Here is a 24,174-nt window from a genome sequence, read left to right as displayed (position 1 = left end):
ACGCATTACATGGGAGAAATGACATGTGAACAATGAAAGGACTGTGACTCCCATTACATGGGAGAAATGACATGTGAACAATAAGTAGACTATTAAGTGGTGGGTGGGGCTGACTCATCTTGCTGAAATGAGCAGTGGCATGAAGGAGCTTGGAGATATCTACAAATATAAAAAAGACAAACAACAAATACTTGGAAAAAACAACCACCCTGGGACATGTAGTTAGACAGGTGTGGGCTATTTAACTAACAAAATAAGTGTCTAAGTAGTAAAGTGACCTTATTTGTACCCTCAGCTTGTGAGGTCTGGGGACCTATAATTGCAGTTATAGAAGAATAGTGGTCTGTTTCTTAACTGCAAGCCACAGAAACCACCTCTGGCTAGTTTAATTAGAAAAATGATTTTATTGGGGCACCTCGGTGGCTCAGTCAGTTAAGCATCCGACTCTTGATTTCAACTCAAGTTATGATCTCAGGGTTGTGGGATTGAGCCCCACATCAGGCACCACCGGGCTCCACAATGGGTGTGGAGCCTGTTTGGAATTCTCTCTGTCCTTCTCCCTCTGCCTCTCCCAGCTCCCATATGCATGCACGCTCTCTTTCTCTCTAAAAAAAAAAATAATAATAATGAAAGAAAAGAGAAATGATTTTATTTAAAAAGATATTAGATAAATAACTATAACTATAATAATTTGTTAATGAATAGCAAGATAAAGAGATCATAAAACATGGGGAGGGAGGAAGAGAGTAAAAATATAGAGCTCTAGAATGCATTTGAACAAGTTGTTATTCACTTAAACTAGACTGTTATAAATGTAAGTTGCTTTATGTGAGCCTCTGGCAACCACAAAGGAAAAACGTACAGCAGATACACAAGATAAAAAGAAAGGGATCTAAGCATACCACAGAAAAGCATCATATCACAAAGAGAGCAAGAGAAGAAGAAAGGAACAAAACAGCCAGAAAACACTTAACAAAATGGTAATAAGTCCATACCAATCAACAATTACTTTAAGTGTAAATGGACTAAATTCCCCAATCAAAAGACACAGAGTGGATGAATGGATTAAAACAAACAAACAAGACCCAACTAACTATATGCTGCCTTTAAGAGACTCCCTTTAGCTTTAAGGACATATACAGACTGAAAGTGAAGGGATGGAAAACGCTGTTCCATGCAAATGGAGGCCAAAAGAAAGCTGGAGCAGCTATATTTATATCAGAAAAAATAGACTTTAAGCCAAAGACTGTAATAGGAGACAAAGAAGGACATCATATAATGACAGAGGTGTCAATCCAACAAGAGGATATAACATTTGTAAATACTAATGCACCCAATATAGGAGTACCTAACTATATAAAGCAAAGGGACTGACCTTAAGGGAGAAATAGACAGCAAAACAATAATAACAGAGGACTTTAATACCCCACTTTCTTCATCCAGATAGAAAATCAATAAGGAAGTATGGGACTTAAATGACAAGTTAGTCCAGATGGACTTAACAGTCTTGTACAGAACATTCCACTTAAAAGCAGCAGAATACATAATCTTCTCAAGTACATGGAACATTCTCCACAATAGATCTTACCATAGGCCACAAAACAAGTCTCAGTAAATTGAAGAAGACTGAAAACATACCAAGCGTTTTTTTTTCTGACCACAATGATATGAAACTAGAAATCAATTATAAGAAGAAAACTGGAAAATTCACAAATATGTGGTGATTAACCAACATGCTATTAAAAAATGAGTGGATCAAAGAAAAATCAAAAGAGAAATTAAAAAAAAAAGTCTTGAGACAAAGGAAAATGAAAACATAACATACCAAAATCTATGGGATGTAGTATAAGCAGCTCTAAGGGGGGCGGGGGGAGTTCATACCAATAAATGCCTATATTAAGATCCAGGAAAGATGGGCGCCTGGGTGGCTCAGATGGTTAAGTATCTGCCTTTGGCTCAAGTCATGATCCCAGAGTCCTGGGATCGAGTCCCGCATCAGGCTCCCTGCTCAGTGGGGAGCCTGCTTCTCCCTCTGCCTCTGCCTCACTCTCTCTCTGTCTCTCATGAATAAATAAATAAAATCTTAAAAAAAAAAAAAGAAACAGGAAATATCTCAAATAAACAACCTAACTTTATACCTGAAGGAACTAGAAGAACAAACTAAGCCCAGAGGTAGTAGAAAGAAGGAAATACCATAGATCAGAGTAAAAATAAATGAAAAAAAAAAAGTTTAGGACCAGATGGTTATATTCACTGGTGCATTCTACCAAACATTTAAAGAATTAATACCAATCCATGGGGCACCTGAGTGGCTCAGTCAGTTAAGTGTCTTGACTTCAGCTCAGGTCAAGATCTCAGGGTCCTGGGATTGGGCCCCACATTGGGCTCCCTGCTCAGCAGGGAGTCTGCTTGTCCCTCTCCCTCTCCCTCTGCTCCTGCCCATGCTCATGCTCTCTCTGTGTCTCTTAAATGAATAAATAAAATATTTTTTTTTAAGGAGAATTAATACCAATCCTCAAGTGCTTCCAAAAAATAGAAGAGGAGGAAATACCCCCAAATTCATTTTATCAGGCCAGCAGTATGCTGATAGCAAAACTAGACAAGGACACTATAGGAAAAGAAATTACTGGCCAATATCCCTAATGAACAGAAATGCAAAAATCTTAAAAAAAAAATATTAGCACACTGAATTCAATGACATGTTCAAAGGATCACATACCATCATCAAGTGAGATTTATTCCAAGGATGGAAGGATGGTTCAACATCCACAAGTCAATCAATGTGATACACCACATTAGCAAAATGAGGATAAAAATCATATGACCATCTCAATAAATGCAGAAAAAACATTTGACAAAATTCAATGTCCATTCATGATAAAATCTCAATAAAGTGGGTATAGAGGGAACATACCTCAATATAATAAAGGCCATATATGACAAGCCCACTGCTAACATCATAGTCATCAGTGAAAAGTTGAAAGCTTTTCCTCTAAGATCAGGAACAAGATAAGGATGCCCACCTATGCCACTTTTATTCAACATAGTACTGGAAGTCTTAGCCAGAACAATTAGGCAAGAAAAATAAAAGGCATCCAAATCAGAATGAAAGAAGTAAATCTGTCTCTATTTATAGATAAAATGATATTGTATACAGAAAACCCTAAAGACTTTATCAAAAAAAACAGATAAATGTATTCAGTAAAGTTGTCGGATACAAAATCAATATGCAAAACTCAGCTGCATTTCTATACATTAATAATGAACTAACAGAAAGAGGAATTAAGAAAACAATCCCATTTACAATTGCCTCAAAAAGAATAAAATACCTAGGAATAAATTTAACCTAGGAGGTGAAAGATCCCTGTACACTGATGAAAGAAATTAAGGAAGACACAAATAAATGGAAAGATTATTTTATGCTCATGAATTGGAAGAACTGATATTGTTGAAGATGTCCATCTACTCAAAGCCAAAGCAATCAATAAAAACAATGCAAGCCCTATCAAAATACTAACATTTTTCACAGAAATAGAACAATTCTAAAATTTGCATGGAATCACAAAAGACCCCAAATAGCCAAAGCAATCTTGAGAAAGAAGAACAAAGCTGGAGACATCACACTTCCTGATTCCAGACTGTATGACAAAGCTATAGTAATCAATACAGCATGGTACTGACATAAAGAGAAACATAGATCAATGGAACAGACTAGAGAGCCCACTAATAATTAACTCACACATATGTGATCAATTATATATGACAAAGGAGTCACATATAAATGGGGAAAGGATTGTGTTTTCAGTAAATGGTGCTGGGAAAACTGGACAACCACATACAAAAAAATGAAACTGGACCCCAATCTTACACCATGCACACAAATCAACTCAAAATGGATTAAAGACTTGAATGTAAGACTTGAAATCATAAAAGTAAAAGAAAAGTTAGGTGGTAAGCTTCTTGACATTGGTTTTGGCAATGAGTTTTTTGATTTGACACCAAAAGCTAAGGCAACAAAAGCAAAAATAAACAAATGGGACTACATCAAATAAAGAAGCTTTGGTACAGCAAAAGAAACCATAAACAAAATGGAAAGAAAACCTATGGAATGAGAAAAAAAATTGCAAATCATATATGCGATAAGGAATTAACATCTAAAATATATAAAAACCCTAATAAATGATGATGATAGATGACAGATGAAAGAAAGATGTAACATAAATGTGTATATGTGGGGTGCCTGGGTGGCTCGGTCAATTGATCGTCTGACTCTTGGTTTCCACTCAGGTCGTGAACTCGGGGTCATGAGATCGAGCTCCCCGTTTGGCTCTGTGCTCTCTCAAGCACAGAGTCTGCTTGAGGTCCTCTCTCCCTCTGCCCCTCCTGCTTGTGCTCTCTCTCTCTCTCTCTAAAACAAATAAATCTTTTAAAAATGTGTGAACATATATGTGCATATACATACACATTTTCCCTAGTTCTGTCTATTGAAAGACTGGGAGCAGCTATACCCAATATCAATGAACATACTTGGTGCAAGAAAAGAACAAGACGGGGCGCCTGGGTGGCTCAGTCGTTAAGCGTCTGCCTTCGGCTCAGGTCATGATCCCAGGGTCCTGGGATCGAGTCCCATACCGGGCTCCCTGCTTGGCGGGAAGCCTGCTTCTCCCTCTCCCACTCCCCCTGCTTGTGTTCCCTCTCTCGCTGTGTCTCTCTCTGTCAAATAAATAAATAAAAAATCTTAAAAAAAAAAAAAAAAAAGAAAAGAAAGAACAAGATGATCCTGGGACATTTTGTAGTTCCAGAAAGCAAGAACATGCTCCAAGAATGATGGGGCCATCAGAAGGATGCAGGATTGATAATTATAACTTATTAAATAAAACAGGATATCATAAGAATATAGATACATGACATGTATATTTAAATATGTACATTTATTTTATATGTAGTGTGTGCATGTTTGATACAGAACAGGATATCTAGATAGTTTCCAAATACCATCCCACAAAGTATTTATCAAACCTGGTATGTACCACCTAATCAAGGGATCAAAGTGAATGTCATCAGTAACAGGACAAACAGAAATTAAAGGATACAATCACTTTCAAAATCGATAACCTTAATCTAATCTTGAGGAAACATCAGACAAACTAAATTGGAGGATATTCTACAAAAGAATTGGACTGTTAATTTTGAAAGTGTAAAGGTCATGAAAGCCACTGAAAGACTGAGGAACTCTTCCAGACAGAAGGAGACTCAAGAAACATGATAGCTAAATACTCCGTGTGATTATGACCTGGATACATTTGCTATACAATTCACTGTTGGGTCAACTGAATAAACTTGAATGACTCAGAGGATGAGGTAGTAGTGATGTATCAGGATGGACGTCCTGATTTTGACCATTGTACTGTGATTTTGTAGGAGAATGTTCTTGTGTATAGAAATTACATACTTAAGTTTTCGGGGGTAACATCAGATTATCAACTGCTCTCAAATGGTTTAGAAAAATGTTATTTGTATAGTATTCCCAACTTTTTTTTTTTAAAGTTCATGATTATTCCAAAATGAAAAATATTTTTTAAAACATAAAAGAAGATATTGGATAGCAACTCTATTCATAATTCTTCCCTCCAAAACCCAGAAACAATGCAAATGCCCATCAAAAAGTAAATGGATAAACTGTGGTCCAGCTATACAACATATTGCCACTCGGCACAAAGGAATAGACTAATATCAAATGCAACAACTTGGATGACTCTCTAAAGCATTATGCAAAGACACAAAAGACTACCCACTGTATGACATCTTACAAAAGACAAAATTCTAGAGGTGGAGAATAGGTCAGTGGTTGCCAGGGGCTAGGTGTGGTGAAGGTATAACTACAGAGGGCAGGAGGAAGTCCTCTGGGGTGAAGAAGACTGTTCTGAATCCTGATTTTGGGGGTAGTTAAACAAATCTGTTAAAATTCCTAGAACAATATACTAAAACAAAATAAAAATGTGACTCGATTGTGGTGGTGGTTATGTAGCTCTATAAATGTACTAAACCACATTGAGCTGTTCAACTATAGTGTGTGAATTTTATGGTAAGTAAATTATATCAGGAGAACTAGAGGGTGGGGAGATAAAGGGTTTGTAAGTGTTTGGACAAATACAAATACATATGCAAAGATGAACATTTTTCATATTAAGTTATTAATAACGAAAGGGCTTGGGTATCACAGTATCACTGGGACCAGGTCTGGGACCTTCAGCCAGGAGCAATGCTCAAAATCCCACTGTAGAACTTCTGTAGGAAGAACACATATGAAGCTGGGAACACACTGAACTTGAAACACAGACTGCTCATTCTGGATCTGGATGCTGCCAATGCACCACTCCCTCTGTTGCCCAAGAAGGTGGGATCCTTTGCCATTGTCACACAGAGTTCCTCCGGTCCTTTCTTCATGTTACCAGTTCTGTTTTCAAAGTCCAGAGCAGGTGCCTCTGTCTGGTAGACCTCTGTCTTGTCGTTATGCCCTGGGGAAAGCAGGTATCTTGCATTTTCACCTTCTAGGGTGGAAGGCAGACTCTGCTTCCCACCCAAACTCCTAAAGTGGGAGAATTCCCCAAATACTGGAAGGAGGTACGGATGCTGAGGACCCAAAGAGAAGGAAAATGTCCACCCAACAGTAAGGACGGTCTCTTTAAAGTGTTGTCTTACATTGGCCTACTCTTCACAGGACAGTAGGGTACCTACACATTTTCCAAAACACAGAGATGGCTGACATGGTTGACGCCCACTTGCCTGTCCATCTCTTCTTCCACATACCCCACCATAGTTTCTAGACACAGCCTTCCACGCTCCAAACCTGTTAGCATTTTCTGCTAACATGTTTAGTAACACAAGCTTTGCTTTCTACTTTCTAGGTCAAAAAAAGTCCAAAGGCAATGAGGACACCCCAAGCTTTCTGACATATCAAGACAGCTTTAAATCATGTCAAATCGTTACACAACAGCCACAGGAAAATAACTAGAAGGCGGGTTTGCAGGTATCCGCGAACTTCGGCAAAAACCTTGAGGTGGAAAAGGGATATATGTCCTCCTTTGTTTACTTTCACAGAAAACCAAAATGGCGCCTAAGTGGTTCATTTCCACTATGGTGATTGGCTATCGTGTTTCCCTTATGTTACCCGTATATTATTGCAGGAGGGATTTTTATGGAGCTTTATAGGTCTTAAGTGCATTCAAATCATTAATAACTTATTTGTCCCTGAATCTTCAGGTCAATGTTAACATCTTCTGTTTTAAGAGCAGCCACCTTGGATGTAGAGGGTAAGTGGCTGGCCCAAAGGCAGGCATGAGCACTGTCAAACCTGGGATTGTATAATTTGATAGAAAAAGAAAATTCCAACACTGTATCATTCATTGGAAGAAGGCTGCCCTTGATCAAGGCCACTTTAAAAGTCAAAGCAAAGAGAAGGATTAATTAAGCGCTGAGCTGGTTCGTTTCAGAGCTTGGCTTAGGGGAGTGCTGGCCAGGGAAGGGTCAATAACCTTGCCCCAATGGGACTTCTCAATCAATCCAGTTCATTGATGTAACCACAGACACTAAAACTGTCACCTGAGATATTTCTCCCTGTGTTTTATCTATTCACACTCATGTTCTAAAAATGACCTTCTGAGGGATTAATGGAAGAGGTGATTTAGACCCAAGGTCACTAAAACTGATATAAAACAGAAAGAATTTTAGCTTAATGTAGTAGCCATTTCTTAAATGCAATTGGTAGCTAATGTTCTATTATTCTTAATCGTAGGGCCAGTTTAAAATATAGGTGGCAAAAATACTACACCTTTTTGTAGGACACTCAAGGCAGGAGAGGTTAAAAGTGCTAGAAGGAACCCTCGTGCATTACCATGCACAATCAGCAGTGGCTGGGCTTTAGCATCAGGATAGTGCTTGTCTTCCAAAGTCCCTTCTTAGGCTCCTCAGAAAGACTGGGGGGTGGGGGGAAGCTCTGGAAGGGAATTCCAACTCAGTTTCCTTCGCCTTCCAGAGAGTGCTGTAATTAAGCAATAGTGACTTAATGAAAGAATAAAAAAAAATGGATCATTCTTCAATCTGAGTTGAAAAGCTTTTGCCTAAATCAACTTCTTTGTTCACTCTTGCATTCTGCCTGTCCTCATGGCACCAACTAATTTTCTAAGACCTTTGCTGTCAGTTGTTTATCTCTGAGGCAGCATAAAGCAGTATTCTGGAGAAGGCAAGCATACGGCCATCTGACCCAGAGCGGGTAGGAACAGAGCCCATTATATGTAGAGAAACAAAACCCATCAGCTAAACCGCTGTAAGGTCATTTTTTTCCAATCGACCATCGAGTCATCTTGCCACTAGCTCAAAAAGAAAACGAAAGGTTTTGGGGGGTTCTGCCACATCTCAGTGTCCTGGTCACAAAAAGTAGGCAGGTGCGAGTTTTGCAAAGGACGAGTACCTTCAAGTCTACACGAGCACAACTAGCACCCCCCCCCCCCCCCCCCCCCCCCGCCCCGCCAAGGGATTTCCTGGCTGGTTCAATCAGAGGATGGGAGAGATTGTGGTCAACCTTTTTTTTTAGGATGCAGAATGAAACTTTCACGCAAATCTGATAGGCAGGATGTTCCAGATTCAAAGATGTACATAAACAAAGATGATTATGAAATAGAAGCCACGGGGGTGCCTGGTGGCTCAGTCGTTAGGCGTCTGCCTTCGGCTCAGGTCATGATCTCAGGGTTCTGGGATCCAGCCCCACATCAGGCTCCCTGCTCCGCGGGAAGCCTGCTTCTCCCTCTCCCACTCCCCCTGCTTGTGTTCCCTCTCTTGCTGTATCTCTCTCTGTCAAATAAATAAATAAAATCTTAAAAAAAAAAAAAAGAAATAGAAGCCACGGAATGTTAGCAGTAGAAGATGGAGATTCTCTTTTCTGGGGACTCTATTTAGCATCCAAGGAAGGTGACAGGGAGCCTTTCATTAAGCCATTAACTCCTTCCCCTCTGACAAAAAATTAAACTGGAGGTAAAGAGGGAGATGGAAAATGGGTTTCTCTTTAGGCCAAATAAGTAAAACAAAACAGAATAGTTCCTTTTTGATGCAATGGCTTTCGCCTGTGAATGAGGATTTTGCACACCATTTGGGCCCTCACATGGCGCAGTCAATTCAATTTTAGTCACAACTAAGGTTGTGAGACCTTGGAAAGAAAACCTTCTAATGATTTAAAATTCAACCTGATGTGGGAAACAAAGGCAGAAGGAAACATAAATAAAATTAAATGTCCTATAACCTGCAGCTCATTGACAAATACTTGAGGCGGGCAGAGTATAACACTCCTCCAGGAAGCTCCCCACTGTCTTTTTTTTTTTTTTAAGTCAATTTTTATTTTTTTAAAGATTTTATTTATTTGTCAGAGAGAGAAGGAGAGAGCGTGCACACACAAGCTGGGGGAGGGGCAGAGGGAGAAGCAGGCTCCCCGCCTAGCAGGGAGCCCGATGTGGGGCTCGATCCCAGGACCCTGGGACCACGACCTGAGCCAAAGGCAGACACCCAACTAACTGAGCCACCCAGGCATCCCTCCCCATGGTCTTAATGTTAATACCTTGATAGAGGGAAAAACAACCTTAGCTTGACAATAGCATCCAGGATCCTGTGAGTCTTCTTTAGCATATGAACATCCTTTGGGAACTTCCCTTATCTTTCCTTCCCCAACCCCAAAGTATATAATCAGTTGCCCCTCACAACCCTGGGGCAGCAGCTCTTTCTGCCCACAGGTCCTGTCGCCATGCTTTAATAAAACCACCTTTTTGCACCAAAGACGTCTCAAGAATTCTTTCTTGGCTGTTGGCTCCGAACCGCACCAACACTACTCCAAAAACTACATCAAAACCACAGACGATCAAAGTAAAGACAAGGGTCACTCGAGGCCCCCCCCTCTTCTGGGCTGCAGGCCCTTCACTCCAAAGTAATAACGATTACTCAGCTATAAGGTGACACAGAAACAGGACTTCTAGCATTATTTCTTTTCTTAGTCTGGTGTTTCCTGAGAGTATTTTAAGGACTGGGGAATGTAAGCTGTTCTCAGAAAAAAAGATTATCTTAATCATTTTGGGAGTTATAGATAATACATATAAAACTATCTGTTGACTTTAATATATCTTCTTGTGTTGATGATAAATATTTTCACTACCTGTGACGATTTGTTATGGTTGAAATTGGTTAAACTTCAATCCAAGGTCTGCTTGTGAGCCACGTAGTTATAGCTTGTGCCTGGCACCCTGGACCTGAGAGCTCAGTTCTAGCCCCGCCATTCCTCTGTCCACCACCCTGATGGTTTTATCTCAGCCTATATCTATTCCAGGGAGAACACCCTAGTGAAGGCCATCCACATCTTGGGGGCGGGGGACAAACTGAATCTAACATGGGAAACAAAGGCAGAAGAAGAGAAAGTAATCACCAAGTTTGCACTGTGGTTCAGAGTCCAGATGAGACTCCAATGGCCACCATATGATGTAGGAAAGACATTAGGGTTCGAAGCTGATGGCCAGGAAAGAATTCTTGTGATGTCTTTGGTGCAAAAAGGTGGTTTTATTAAAGCATGGGGACAGGACCTGTGGGCAGAACCAGCTGCACTGGGGTCATAGAAGAGGGGCTGATTATCTACTTTCAAGTTGAGAGGGGGTTTGGGAGAGCATAAGTCTCTAAGGAATTTTGGAAGCAAGGTTTACAGGGCCTTGAGGGGGCTAGCTGTTGCTGGGAAAAGTTCATGTATTATGGTCTAATAAAACCTTAGTCATGAGACCCTTCAGATGTATATCCGTGGGCCATATCTTTGGGGGATGATTGTCAATGGGTATCTTGGGGATTTAGAGATAAACTAAGTTTCCAAAAGAATTTTTATATGTTAAAGTAGACTTATAGGATCCTGAGCAGGGCAGCTGTATGGCTATGATTGCCCTCTGTCCTTAGCAAAATGTCAACATCAAGATAGTTGAGTCCCTACAGGAATGTCACTCTACCTGTTTCAGGGACCTGTCAGTGGACTGTAGGTAGTACGGAAATTTAATAATTTTTCTTCTGCCTTTGTTTCCCACATCAGATGCTCCCACCCTGGGAGAGTGCTGGGGCAGGCGTGACCTGAGGACACAGTCTCATCTCAACTTGGAGCCTATGCTTCAAGAGGACCAGGAGTTCCCGAAAGTAAGTTAGACTCAGAGATGATTGGAGGGGGCAGGGGGGAGAGTTGTTAGTTCATTCAACTTTGAGAAAGAAAGCCTGAGACTAGATCTAATGAGAGATTTTTCAGTATCAACTTTAATCAAGAAACATTTATTGAGAGCCCACCATGCCCTGGGCGAGTGTTACCCATGAGAAATAATTGCCTGGAACAATGCCTAGCTGTTCTGTCCCTGCCAGAGAAGGGAACAAAGGCAAACAGATCTGCGTGGCAGAAGAACAGTTTCAAATTAGCTGTAATGGAGAATTTTCAGCGTCACATAATGAGAGCTGTTAAATACTGGGATGGCTTGCCAGGGGAACGGAGGCGCCCGAAGTGCACGGGGGCTGCTTGCCCCTATCAGTTCTGGGTAGTTTGTAGAGCTGGGGTGGAGACAGGGTATGTTGTTTTTCTCTGTGTTATTTTGAACCTCACTTTTTATAAATACGACTGAGAAATTTCTCAGAAGCGTCAAGCACAGGTTCCTCGGAGAAAAGAGAAATGAGCATCTGAACTCTGAATGAAAGATGTCACGGTGAAAAACACCAAGAGGTTTAAATAAACATTTTCAAATGTTAGGAAAGAAGTCATCAAACACTAAAGGAAATAGCAACCTGAGGACAATACTGAGACTCTAACAATGGCAAAATATTTGCTATCTCATTATTCATTGAAATTGGTTAAGAAAACATTAAAGCCCTGATAGATGACTGGATTAAAAGAAATTCATAAAAGGAGATTTCTTTCAGGCCAAGAAATGAATGAGTAAAAAGAAACTGACCTGATTACTTATAAAGCAAAATTAAAATCAAACCACTTACAATAAATTTCTTTCTGAAAAAATTAACAAATTACATTTTCAGTAATAACTTTTATTGCTGATGGAGATGAAGCAGGAGAGCGAGGTTCTTGTCCCACGGAATCTCATGGACAAAGGAGAGCGAGTAAAGCGATAGAGTTTTGCTAAGCAAGGATACAGAAAAAGCTCTCAGGAGTGACAGTGATGTAGTTTTGAGTGTAGGTGAAGTTTGGTGGGGTGAGGTCCGGAGCCAACAGCCAAGAAAGAATTCTTGAGACGTCTTTGGTGCAAAATGGTGGTTTTATTAAAGCACGGGGACAGGATGCCTGGTCAGAAAGAGCTGCTGCCCCAGGGTTGTGAGGGGTGGCTGATTATATACTTGAGAGTTGGGGGAGGTAAGGGAAAAGGGCAGTTTTCAAAAGAACTTTCATATGCTAAAGAGGACCTGGAGGCCTTGCCATTGTCAGGTGAAGGTTGTGTTTCCCTCTAGTAAGGCATTAACATTAAGACAGTTGGGAGAAATGTCACAAGTATCCCCCCCAGGAGTGGGGGGCGGGGGAGGGCAGGGAAGGTTGTGGGGCGTTAGCTTGTGCTTTGTCCTCAGCTTGTCTTCTGCTGCCTCTTAGAGATACAGAGAAAATGGCCTCTTTGGACATCAATGATTCTCTACAGGTAAAACTCCTTAAAAATATTCAATTTTCTTAGAAGGAAAGCTCTCAGTTTTCTACCACTGAATATGATGTTAGCTGTGGGGTTTTCATATATGCCCTTTATTATGTTGAGGTATGTTCCCTCTAAGTCTACTTTGTTGAGAGTTTTTATCATGAATGGATGTTGTATTTTGTCAAATGTTTTTTCTGCCTCTATTGAGATGATCATATGGTTTTTAACTTTTCTCTTATTAATGTGCTGTATCATGTTGATTGATTTGTAAATATTGAATGACCTTTGCATCCCTGGAATAAATCCCACCTGATCATGGCAAACAGTTTTTTAATGTATTGTTGAATGTGGTTTGCTAATATTTTGTTGAGGATTTTTGCATTTATGTTCATCAGAGATGTTGTCTTATAGTTTTCTTTTGTTGTTTTTTTTAAAGATTTTATTTATTTATTTGACAGAGAGAGACACAGTGAGAGAGAGAACACAAGCAGGGGGAGTGGGAGAGGGAGAAGCAGGCTCTCCGCTGAGCAGGGAGCCCGATGCGGGGCTCGATCCCAGGACCCTGGGATCATGACCCAAGCCGAAGGCAGACGCTCAACGACTGAGCCACCCAGGCGCCCCTATTTTTTTTTAAGATATTATTTATTTGAGAGAGCGAGGGAAAGCACAAGCAGGGGGAGGGGTCGAGGGAGAGGGAGAAACAGTCTCCCCCCCTGAGCAGGGAGCCCAACATGGAGCTTCATCCCAGGACTCCGGGATTACAACCTGAGCTGAAGGCAGACCCTTAACCAACTGAGCCACCTAGGTGTCCCTGTAGTTTTCTTTTCTTAATGTCTTTATCTGATTTTGATTTTACTTATTTGAGTCCTCTCTTTCTTTTGATGAGTCTAGCCAGAGGTTTTCAATTTTGTTTATCTGTTCAAAAGAACAAGTTCCTGGTTTCATTGATCTGCTCTATTGGTTTTTTTCAGTCTCTATTTCATTTATTTACGCTCTAATCTTTATTAAAGATTAAAGATGTCCACTCTCACCACTTTTATTCAGCATAGTACTGGAAGTCCTAGCTGCAGCAATCAGACAAGAAAAAGAAATAAAAGGCATCCAAATTAGTAAGGAAGAAGTCAAACTTCCACTATTTGCAGATGACATGATATTATATCTGGAAAACTCTAAAGACTCCACCAAAAAAGCTACTAGGACTGATAAATGAATTTGGTAAAGTTACAGGATACAAAATTAATATACAGAAATCTGTTGCATTTCTATATGCTAATAATGAAGTAGCAGAAAGAGAGATGAAGAAAATAATCCCATTTACAACTGCACCAAAAAAAATTAAATACTAGGAATAAATTTAAGGAGGTGAAAGACCTATACTCCAAAAACTGTAAAACGGTGATGAAAGAAACTGAACCTGACACAAATGAATGGAAAGGTATTCTGTGCTCATGGATTGAAAGATACAGTATTGTTAAAATGTCCCTACTACCCAAAGTAACCTACAGATTTAATGCAATTCCTATCAAAATACCAACAATGTTTTTCACAGAAATAGAACAAATAATCCTAAAATTTGTATGGAACCACAAAAGACCTCAAATAGCAAAAGCAATCTTGAAAAAGAAAAGAACAACTGGAAGTATTACAATCCCAGATATATTACAAAACTATAGTAATCCAAACAGTATGGTGCTGGAACAAAAAAAAACATGGAACAATAGAACAGAATGGAGGGTTCAGAAATAAACCCATGCTTATATGGTCAGTTAGTCTTTGACAAAGGAGAAAAGAATATACAATGGAAAAAGGACAGTGTCTTCAACAAATGTTGGGGAAACTGGACAGATACATGCAAAAGAATGAAACTGGAACACTTTCGAACACCAGACATAAAAATAAACTCAAATGGATTGAAGACCTAATTATGAGTCCTAAAACCATAAAACTCCTAGAAGAAAACATATGTAGTAATTTCTTTGACATCAGCCACAGAAACATGTTTCTAGATATGTCTCCTCAGATGAGGGAAATAAAAGCAAAATGAAACTGTTGGACTATGCCAAAATAAAAAGCTTTTGAATAGTGAAGGAAACAATTGATGAGACAAGAAGGCAGGGTGCCTGGATGGCTCAGTCGGTTAAGTATCTGCCCTGGGCTCAGGTCATGATCCCAGGGTCCTGGGATCGAGTCCTACATTGGGCTCCCTGCTCAGGGGGAGTCTGCTTCGCCTCTGCCCCTCCCCCCCATTCATGCTCACGCTCTCTCTCTCAAAAATAAATAAATAAAATCTTAACAAACAAACAGACAAACAAAAACCCAAAAGGCAACTATGGAATAGGAGAAGATATTTGCAAATGATATATCCAATAAGGGGTTAATATACAAGATATGTAAAGAACTTACATAACTTAACACCAAAAACCCACAAATAATCCAATTAAAAATTGGAGAGAGGACCTCAATAGACATTTTTCCAAAGAAGACATACAGATGGCCAACAGACACATGAAAATATGCTCAACATCACTAATCCCCTGGGAAATGCAAATTAAAACCACAATGAAATATCACTTTACACCTGTCAGAACGGTAGTATCAAAAAGACAACAAATAACAAGAGTTGACAAGGATGTGGAGAAAAAGGTACACTTGCACACTGTTGGTAGGAATGCAAATTGGTGTAGCCACTGTGGAAAACAGTATGGAGTTTCCTCAAAAAACTAAAAATAGAAATACCACATGACCCAGTAATTTCACTACTAGGTATTTACCCAGAGAAAAGGAGAACACTAATATAAAAAGATATATATGCACCCCTGTGCTTATTGCAGCATTATTTACAATAGCCAAGATAGGGAAGCAACCCAAGTTTCCATCAGTAGACAGATAAAGAAGAGATGGTATACACACACACACACACACACACACACACACACACACACACACACACTGGAATATTACTCAGCCAGAAAAAGGGGAATGAAGTCTTGCCATTTGCAACAACATGGATAGACCTATAGGGTATAACGCTAAGTGAAATAAGTCAGTCAGAGAAAGATGAATACCACATGATTTCACACATATGTGAAATGTAAGAAACAAAACAAGTGAACAAAGAAAACAAACAAAAAACCAGACTGTTAAATATGGAGAACAAACTGATGGTCATCAGAGGGGAGGTGGAGGGGCGATGGGTGAAATAGGAGATGGGGACCAAGGAGTGCACTTGTTGTGCTGAGTACTGGGTGTTGTATGGAAGTGCTGAATCACTGTATTGTACACCTGAAACTAATACAACACTGTATGTAATTATACTTCAATAATCAACAAAAACAATAAAAGACAACATTCCATTTTCATTTTTGGAAATCTATCCTTACAAACACCTAAATCTGAAAATAATTTTGCTCAAAGATGTTCATTACACTATTCATAATCATAAAGAAAGTTCAACATGATCCACAACCTTAAGAAATTGGAAGTAACCCAGATGTTCAATGATAGGTGAAAAATTGTGAGAGAGCAACTCAAAACATCGTACAATTAAAATGTTAGAGTTATAACATGGAAGAGGTCATGTTCAATATTAAGCCAAAAAAGTGGAATATGCCTACTTCTGCCACTTATTAACTCTGTGGCTAGTAAGAAACTCCGTTTCTCATCTTTAAGATGGGAAGTACAGTAGTATCTTCCCCATCAGGTTGTTGGATCATTAGGTGGAATTATGTATGCATAGTGCAATGTGTCTGGCAAATAGCAATTGCTCAATAAACAATAGCTTTCTGGGGTGCCTGGGTGGCTCAGTCGGTTAAGCATCCGACTCTTTTTTTTTTTTTTTTTTTAGATTTCATTTATTTATTTGACAGAGAAAGAGACAGTGAGAGCGGGAACACAAGCAGGGGGAGTGGGAGAGGGAGAAGCAGGCTTTCCGCTGAGCAGGGAGCCCGATGCGGGGCTCGATCCCAGGACCCCGGGATCATGACCCAAGCTGAAGGCAGATGCTTAACAACTAAGCTACCCAGGCGCCCCTAAGCAACCAACTCTTGATCTCAGCTCAGGTCTTTTTTTTTTTTTTTAAGATTTTATTTTATTTATTTGAGAGAGAGAGTGAGAGAGAGAGCACAAGAAGGGGTAGGGTCAGAGGGAGAAGCAGACTCCCCGCTGAGCAGGGAGCCCGATGCAGGACTTGATCCCAGAACTCTGGGATCATGACCTGAGCCAAAGGCAGTCGCTTAACCAACTGAGCCACCCAGGCGCCCCATCAGCTCAGGTCTTGATCACAGGGTCATGAGTTCAAGCCCTGCACTGGGTTCCACACTGGGCATGGAGCCTACATACATACATATATACATACATACATAAATAGGTTTTTTCTCCCCCCTTGGATATCATCTCTTCTACCTTTAGGATGCATGATGAGATCAGAGTCTTATTTCTTTTTTATAATTCAGTTTAGTTTATAAGACTTTCCAAAGATGAGAGAACTAGATTCAGTCACTGAAGTTGAGATGGAAATGACAAACATTAATTGGCGCTAAACTCAGTGACTTCACTATACCCACAAATGATGAACGGTCATGGCGAAGGGAGGGGTTGCCAGCCCCCCACTCCCCCACCCCTCACCCACTCAGGTTTATTATCTAGGCCAGGCGAGGCCATAGCTGAACCTAACAGGGGCTTTCCCAAGGCTTATGAAGCTGTCGGCATGGTCCCTCTTGGGCTCCATGCATTCCTTTCTCCAGCAAGCCCCGAACTGCAAAGACAGATTTCCCAGAAAAAGCCAAGCTTTTATATAACCAACAGCCGGATTCATCTTGCTTGACTTAATGAATGCCTGAATGGATTTTTATTTTTAAATTCTCCAAAATACCCCTTAATCTCTACCCTTGAGTCAGCAGTGAGTGATTAAAAAAAAAAAGTTTTTATATTCCTTCTTCTAAAAATGAATAAAATAAAGGGGGGGGGGAACCTACCAGTAATTTCTTCCTCAGGGACATCAAGGTGTACAGACTGGGTGGATAATGGTCCATGTTCATTCTGTTTGCACACACACCAACATGTGTGAGACACGGGGTCTGCCGGGAGGGAAGGAAATGGGGGCCAGTGGTTGCAAAAGAGGAGCGATGACCCCTGCATTCTAATGTTCCGGTATTCATTTCAAGGACAACTGTGAATAGGGCTTGGGATAAATATCCTCAAATAACCTCCCACAGATTTATACACATCTCATAACCAGAAAACACTCAGAACCTTCTCCACCCCTTTGCTTCCTTCCTCCCCTGTTCTCTTAAAAATTGTCTGATTAACAGCCACAGCATACCATCCCCACCTTCTGCCGCCTGCTCTCCTCCCACCCCTGGGTCTGCAAAGAAAGCGGCTCTTCATGAAAAGTGCAGCTGTGTGAGGCTCACATCCCTCCCCTCACAGCCAGGAAGGTGCAAACCCCAGCCTGAAAGAGCCGGCCAAGGCCCCCCTCCACCCTGCGCCCCAGCTCCTCAGGGCTGCCTTGTGAGGCTGGAGCTGAACATGGTCTTTACCAAGAAAGGGCTCGAGGGGCATATGCAGGCTGGTCCTCGTGTCCCTGAACGTAATAGAAATGCTGTCTTATCTTGGCCAGCACTTCCTTGGTTTGCTTCTTACAAATGAAACGAAGAAGATAGAACATTTGAGTCTTTCACGTGACCACGGAAACTAGATCATGCTGAGATTTGAAAAATAAATGAATGTGCCCCACCCTGGGCACACGATGTCAGGCAAGAGTCTGGAGCTTTCTTCTCTGGACAAGCCAAAAAGAAAAGGTTTTGCTCTAGAACAAGTTTTCTCAACCTCGGCACTATTGACATTTCGGACCAGATAATTCTTTGTGGTGGGAAGACTGTCCCTGGGCATTGCAGGACGACTAACAGCATCCCTGGCCTCTACCCACCCCTGTAGTTGTAACAACCAGAAATGTCTCCAGGCGTTGCCAAACATCCCCCTGGCTACCTCCAACTTGGCAGATAAAATATAGGATGCCCAGTTAAATGTGAATTTCAGATAAATAATGCAATATTTGGAACATACTCACACTAACAAATTATTCATTGTTTATCAGAAAGTCACATTTAACTGGGCACCCTGTACATTTATTTGCTAAATGTTGGCAACCTTATCTGGGGAACAAGATCACTCCCAGTTGAAAACCACTGCCTCCAAGATATCAGGAACCCGAGGATGGTCTTGAGGCTTGGGGTTGTCGTCAAGGGGATTGATTGCCTGATCAATCTGAGAGCCTGGGAAAGGACTAGTCTGACTGGCAACCCCCTCCCTAACCACCCTGGCTCCAAGGCAGAACTCTTATAGAAGGTCTCCTTCCTGGAGGAATAGAATGGGGCCACAGACCCCACTGCTCCATACTAGTAATTGGTGTTCTGCAAAAGAAGGGCCGACTCTCTGGCTAATCATCCTAGCATGAGGCCTGCCCCACAATAAGCCTCCGCCAATGTATTCCTGTGTCCCACCAGCTTTTTTTTGACACCTTACTCTTGGATAAGAATGGATAATCAGTGATTTTGGAGGAGAACTTCCATCATGACAGAAAGAAACCATAACCTACCCTGCCATTCTCCATTTCTTTGAATAGAACCCTCAATTTATTCAAGGTAGTAACGTGCCCGGTTCTAGATGATGAATCATTAATGGTTCAAGCCAATGATGAGAATCCTGTTCTCTTTTGGGAGCCAAATGACCTGGTGTAGGGAAGTCTGTTAGGGGTTTCTGGAAAAAACAAAGCTTTGCTTTGTTGATAAAAGCATCAGAAATATATGAAATTACCTATTTTACCCTTTTATTCTTGCTGTGAATGCAGATGTGATGCTTGGAGTTGTGGCAACAATCTTATGGTCATGAGGAAAAGGCCAAAAGAACTGTAGAGATACCCATCCTAACTAGTGCCCAGCATCCACTTATCACCCTATTTCTTGTTATCTGAGAAAAATAAACTGCTTTTTATTTTTTTGTTGCTGATAGCTGAAAGCATTCCTAACTGATATAGAGACCAAAATCAATAATTCAGGAAACAGAATAACAAACAAAAAACTCACGAGTCACTCAAATCTATTTCACATCCTTAGAGAAATTGAGTACTGATTAATTAATCCTCCCAAAAATATTTTTATTAGTTTCTTATTTATCTTTGCAGTGTTTCTATGAATGAAGACAAATATAATAGGTATTTTTATTCTACTAAGTGTAGCATACTGTATACATTCAATCAAATAATATTCTATATACACTGTTCTTTTCATTTCTTAACGGTATGGCCTATAGATAGATGTCTTCACATCAGTAGGGATCTTCCCACGTTCCTTTTTATAGGTGCATACTATCCCATCAAATAGATGTACCTTCATTTATTGAACTAGTACTTAACTGCTAAATACATGGGTAGTTTATAATCTGTAAATTTTAAAAATTCTGCCACAATCAATAAACTTGCATGTGTGTTCTCGCATACTTACATAGTAGATTGTATAGGATATATTCCCAGAAGAGTGGCCACTGTGTCAAAGGGAAAATATGTCTGTAATTTTGGCAAATATTGGGGACTCCTGGGTGGCTCAGTCGTTAGGCGTCTGCCTTCAGCTCAGGTCATGATCCCAGGGTCCTGGAATCAAGCCCCACATCGGGCTCCCTGCTTGGTGGGAGGCCTGCTTCTCCCTCTCCCACTCCCCCTGCTTTTGTTCCTGCTCTCGCTATCTCTCTCTCTGTCAAATAAATAAATAAATAAATAAAATCTTTAAAAAAAAAATTGGGGGCAAATAGTGCCAGATTCCCCTCCATAAGGGATTGTATGGTTTTGCACCAATGAGATATGGGAGTGCCTATTTTTTCTGAGCCTTCCCAACAAAGTATGATAATAGCAAATTTTTAGGTTTTTTTTTTTGGTGGGGGGGATTATCTGATAGGTGAAAAATGGCATCCTGGTGCAGTTTCCATTTATATTTTTCTTATTAGAGTGAAGTTGTTTCTATTTCCATACGTTTAAGGGTTATTTATAGTTCTTTCTTTGATGAACTCCCTGTCTCCTTTGCCCTTTGTTTTGTTTTGATTTCTAGAAGCAATATATATTTATAGATAGACAGACAGATAGATAAGTATCTAGATATCTATATGTCTATCTACATATCTATAGTTATTTATGTTACAGGGAGATTAGCCCTTTGTGATATAATTTACAAATATTTTCCCACTCTGTCTTTTGATTTTGCTTTTGATGTTTTTGCCATGTAAACATTTTTATTTATGTGGTTGACTTTACCAATCTTTTCTGTGATGACTTGTGAATTTCAAATCATAATTAGATAGGCCTTGTCTATCTCTTGGTTATAAAGGAATTCACCCGTTTTCTTGTAGTAGGTACTCGTATATTATACAGTTTAATTCCTTACATGGAGATCTTTGATCCATTTCGAGTCTATCCTGATGTATGATATGAAGTATGGATCCAAGTCTAGTTTATTCCAACTGGGTACCCGGTCACTGCAATATCTTTTACTAAGAAGTTCATCTTTACTCCACTGATTAGAGATGGTACTTTTGTCATATATGAAATTTATCTATAATCTGTTGGATCTATTTCTGGACTTTCTCTTCTGCTCCAAGGATCCGTGCGTCTTTTCACGTACAATACCACACTGTTTTCATTACTAAGCCTTTGTAACTGTGTTAATATCTGATAGGGCTTTGGCCTCTCTCAGTGCACTTCCTCTTAGAATTTTTATGGCCTTTCTTGTTTATTTTCCCATATAAACGTCAAAACCAGCTTGCGTACTTCCAGAGAAAATTTTTTGCTATGTTTACTGAAATAGCATTCGAAAGACATTAAATAGGTTGACTGAAATAAGAAATTTGGTCATGAGATTGGAAAACAGTCAAAGACATCTTCAGGGAAAAAGAAAATAGAAAATGGAAGAGTAAGAAAAAAATTATCCAAAGGCTCAATTCAGGAGGTCGGATAAAGTAGTAGAAGTCTCACAAAATGAACATAGGGAAAATGGAGGGACGGTAATTAATAAGAAAATAATTTTTAAATGTTTGAGGTGAGTCTCCTGACTCAAATGGCCCAGTATATTCCAATGCATTCAGAGGAAAAAGTAGGTTCCAATAAAATGAATGACATTGAGACTGGCAGGGGGCTTCTCGACAGCTCCACAGGATTCTTGAAGAGTCAGAACCACCCAGGATTCCTGAGCAATGCCCAAAGTTCTGAGGGGTCATTATTTTCAATATAAACTTCTATGCACAGGCAAACCATGAGCCGATTAGTTCATGTCGTAAACTGCTGGTTCACCCTATTAGTGACATTGCAGGCATTTAAGGACTCAGAAAATTTACATCCTATGCACCTTTCTTGAGAGGCTACTGGAGGATATGCTTCATCAAAATGAGGAAGTATGCCAAAGAGCAGTGGAGGCTGGGGTGATCAGCGGTGGCAGCAGGCCACGTGGTTCTTGACCTTGGCGGCACACTCAAATTGCCTGGGAAAACCAATTAAACAGATGCCTATATCCTTCTACCTCTTCACCCTTCCGCACTCCTCCCAATTCTGATTTAATTTCTCTGGGGTGGAGCTCAGCGAGTATATTTTTTTAAGATTTTGTTTATTTATTTAAGAGAGAGAGAACATGAGCAGCGGAGGGGGGTGAGGGGCAGAGAGAGAAGGAGAAGCAAACTCTCCACTGAGAAGGGAGCCCAACTCGGGGCTCGATCCCAGGACCCCGGGATCATGACCTGAGCCCACAAAGGCAGATGCTTAGCCGACTGAGCCATCCAGGCGCCCCACAAGTAGTATTTTTTAAAGTTTCCCAGGTGATTCTATTGTGCAACAAAGGGGAGAGACACCAAATTATGAAGAAAAGCACAATGTCATTATGGTTGCAACAAACATTTGCTGCCTTTCATTGTGTTTTTTTTTTTTTTTTCCTAGCCAGATTGGCCGGTCAGAACTTTCAACTACAGGTGAGTTCCAGGTGTGGTAGAGAGCATTTGTTTTTCAGTTTCTGGCTTTAAATGATTAAGACTCAAAGGGGGAATTGAGTTTTGGAATTCTTCAATATGTCAGGGGTGGGAGGGAACCAAAAGAAGAAGATGTAACGATCAGGCGGTTGTAAATTTCTAAATTTTTCAAGAAAGTGGGGATGATTTAATGCTCCTCTTTGGAAGGAAGCAGTGGACATAGGGAGGAGCACCCCCACCCCCATGCCTACAATAGTGAAGAGCGCCCTACCTAATGTCTTGTTAGGAATAGTGTCCCAAAGAAACATAAGTGCACAGCTCATGGGTTATAGATCATTGGGAATAACTAGTTTTTCCCTGGCAAGGCTGACACAGAGACTTCCTCTGCCCTCTCTTCCTCCATTCAGCTATGCATCAAGGCATTGGTTTCTGGAACCTAATTTACAGAGAGCCTGGATAACTGCTCTAATGGCCAGAGTTTGGCTTTTTGTTGGTTTGTTTGTTTTTGTTTGCCAGTGAGTAGGTGTGGGGCCAGGGCCACCCAAAGCCTTGTCTCTTGTGAACACTTTCCACTTTCTGAAAAGTGGCATGATGGGTGACATTTTGGATATCCTGGAGGACCACAGTCATTCCGGGCTCGGTCTCCCAGAGGAGCCCCTCCAGCCACCCAGGGACCCAGAACCCCTGTGGTTAGAACTGACTAGGAGAAATTGGGGGAGACTGTTAATTTCTTTTAAAATTATCCTAAGGAATTTGGACTTCAGACTTTCACTCACAAGGGCAGAAATATTAGATTAATTCTTTTGAACTTGAACTTAAAAATTCTGGAGTTCAACCTCTCTGGATTTTCCTCTTTGAGCTTTAAATCCACAGTGAACATCATGAGAGGAGGGATGTGCTGTTGGCACTTTATTATCATTATGATGTCATTTAAGCTCCTTGCAGGACCCCTGGTAGCCTGCACTGGACGACAAGACTGGCCTAATTTGCGATGGGAAATTGCACAGGGAGTGGGTTTTTGGCTTTTTAGTACCTCAGTTAATTGGGACAGGGGTGGATCTGGGTTTTGTGAGGCCTGATGCTTATACAATGTGGGGGACCCTCTTTTTTTAAAATTTATTTTGAGAGGGAGAGAGAGAGAACAAGCAGGGGGAGGGGCAGAGGGAGAGAGAGAGACTCTCAAGGGGACTCCATGCTGAGCACAGAGCCTGATACGGGTCTTGATCCCACAATCCTGAGATCATGACCTGAGCTGAAATCAAGAGTTGGACGTTCAACTGACTGAGCCATCCAGGCGCCCTGTGGGGGACTCTCTTAGGAAAAAGAACAAAATTATGAATACAAAATTAGATATGAAAGTAAATATTTAGAATGAGAAAAGAAATCACAACAAATTACAATTCTATAATGCTGACAAGGGGGCGCCTAGGTGGCTCAGTCAGTTAAGCGTCTGCCTTCGGCTTAGGGCATGATCCCAGAGTCCTGGGATCAAGCC

General features: G+C 40.6%; 1 long non-coding RNA gene across 1 annotated transcript in view; it reads right to left on the bottom strand.

The window, feature by feature from the left end:
* Window positions 1-24,174, bottom strand: part of LOC118531626 (uncharacterized) — a 70,124-nt gene that overhangs the window by 1,124 nt on the left and 44,826 nt on the right. The gene's annotated exons all lie outside the window — the stretch shown is intronic.

Source organism: Halichoerus grypus, chromosome 9 (assembly GCF_964656455.1).
Source record: "Halichoerus grypus chromosome 9, mHalGry1.hap1.1, whole genome shotgun sequence".
NCBI classification, from domain to species: Eukaryota; Metazoa; Chordata; class Mammalia; order Carnivora; family Phocidae; genus Halichoerus; species Halichoerus grypus.
This window is presented reverse-complemented; position numbering and strand designations above follow the sequence as displayed.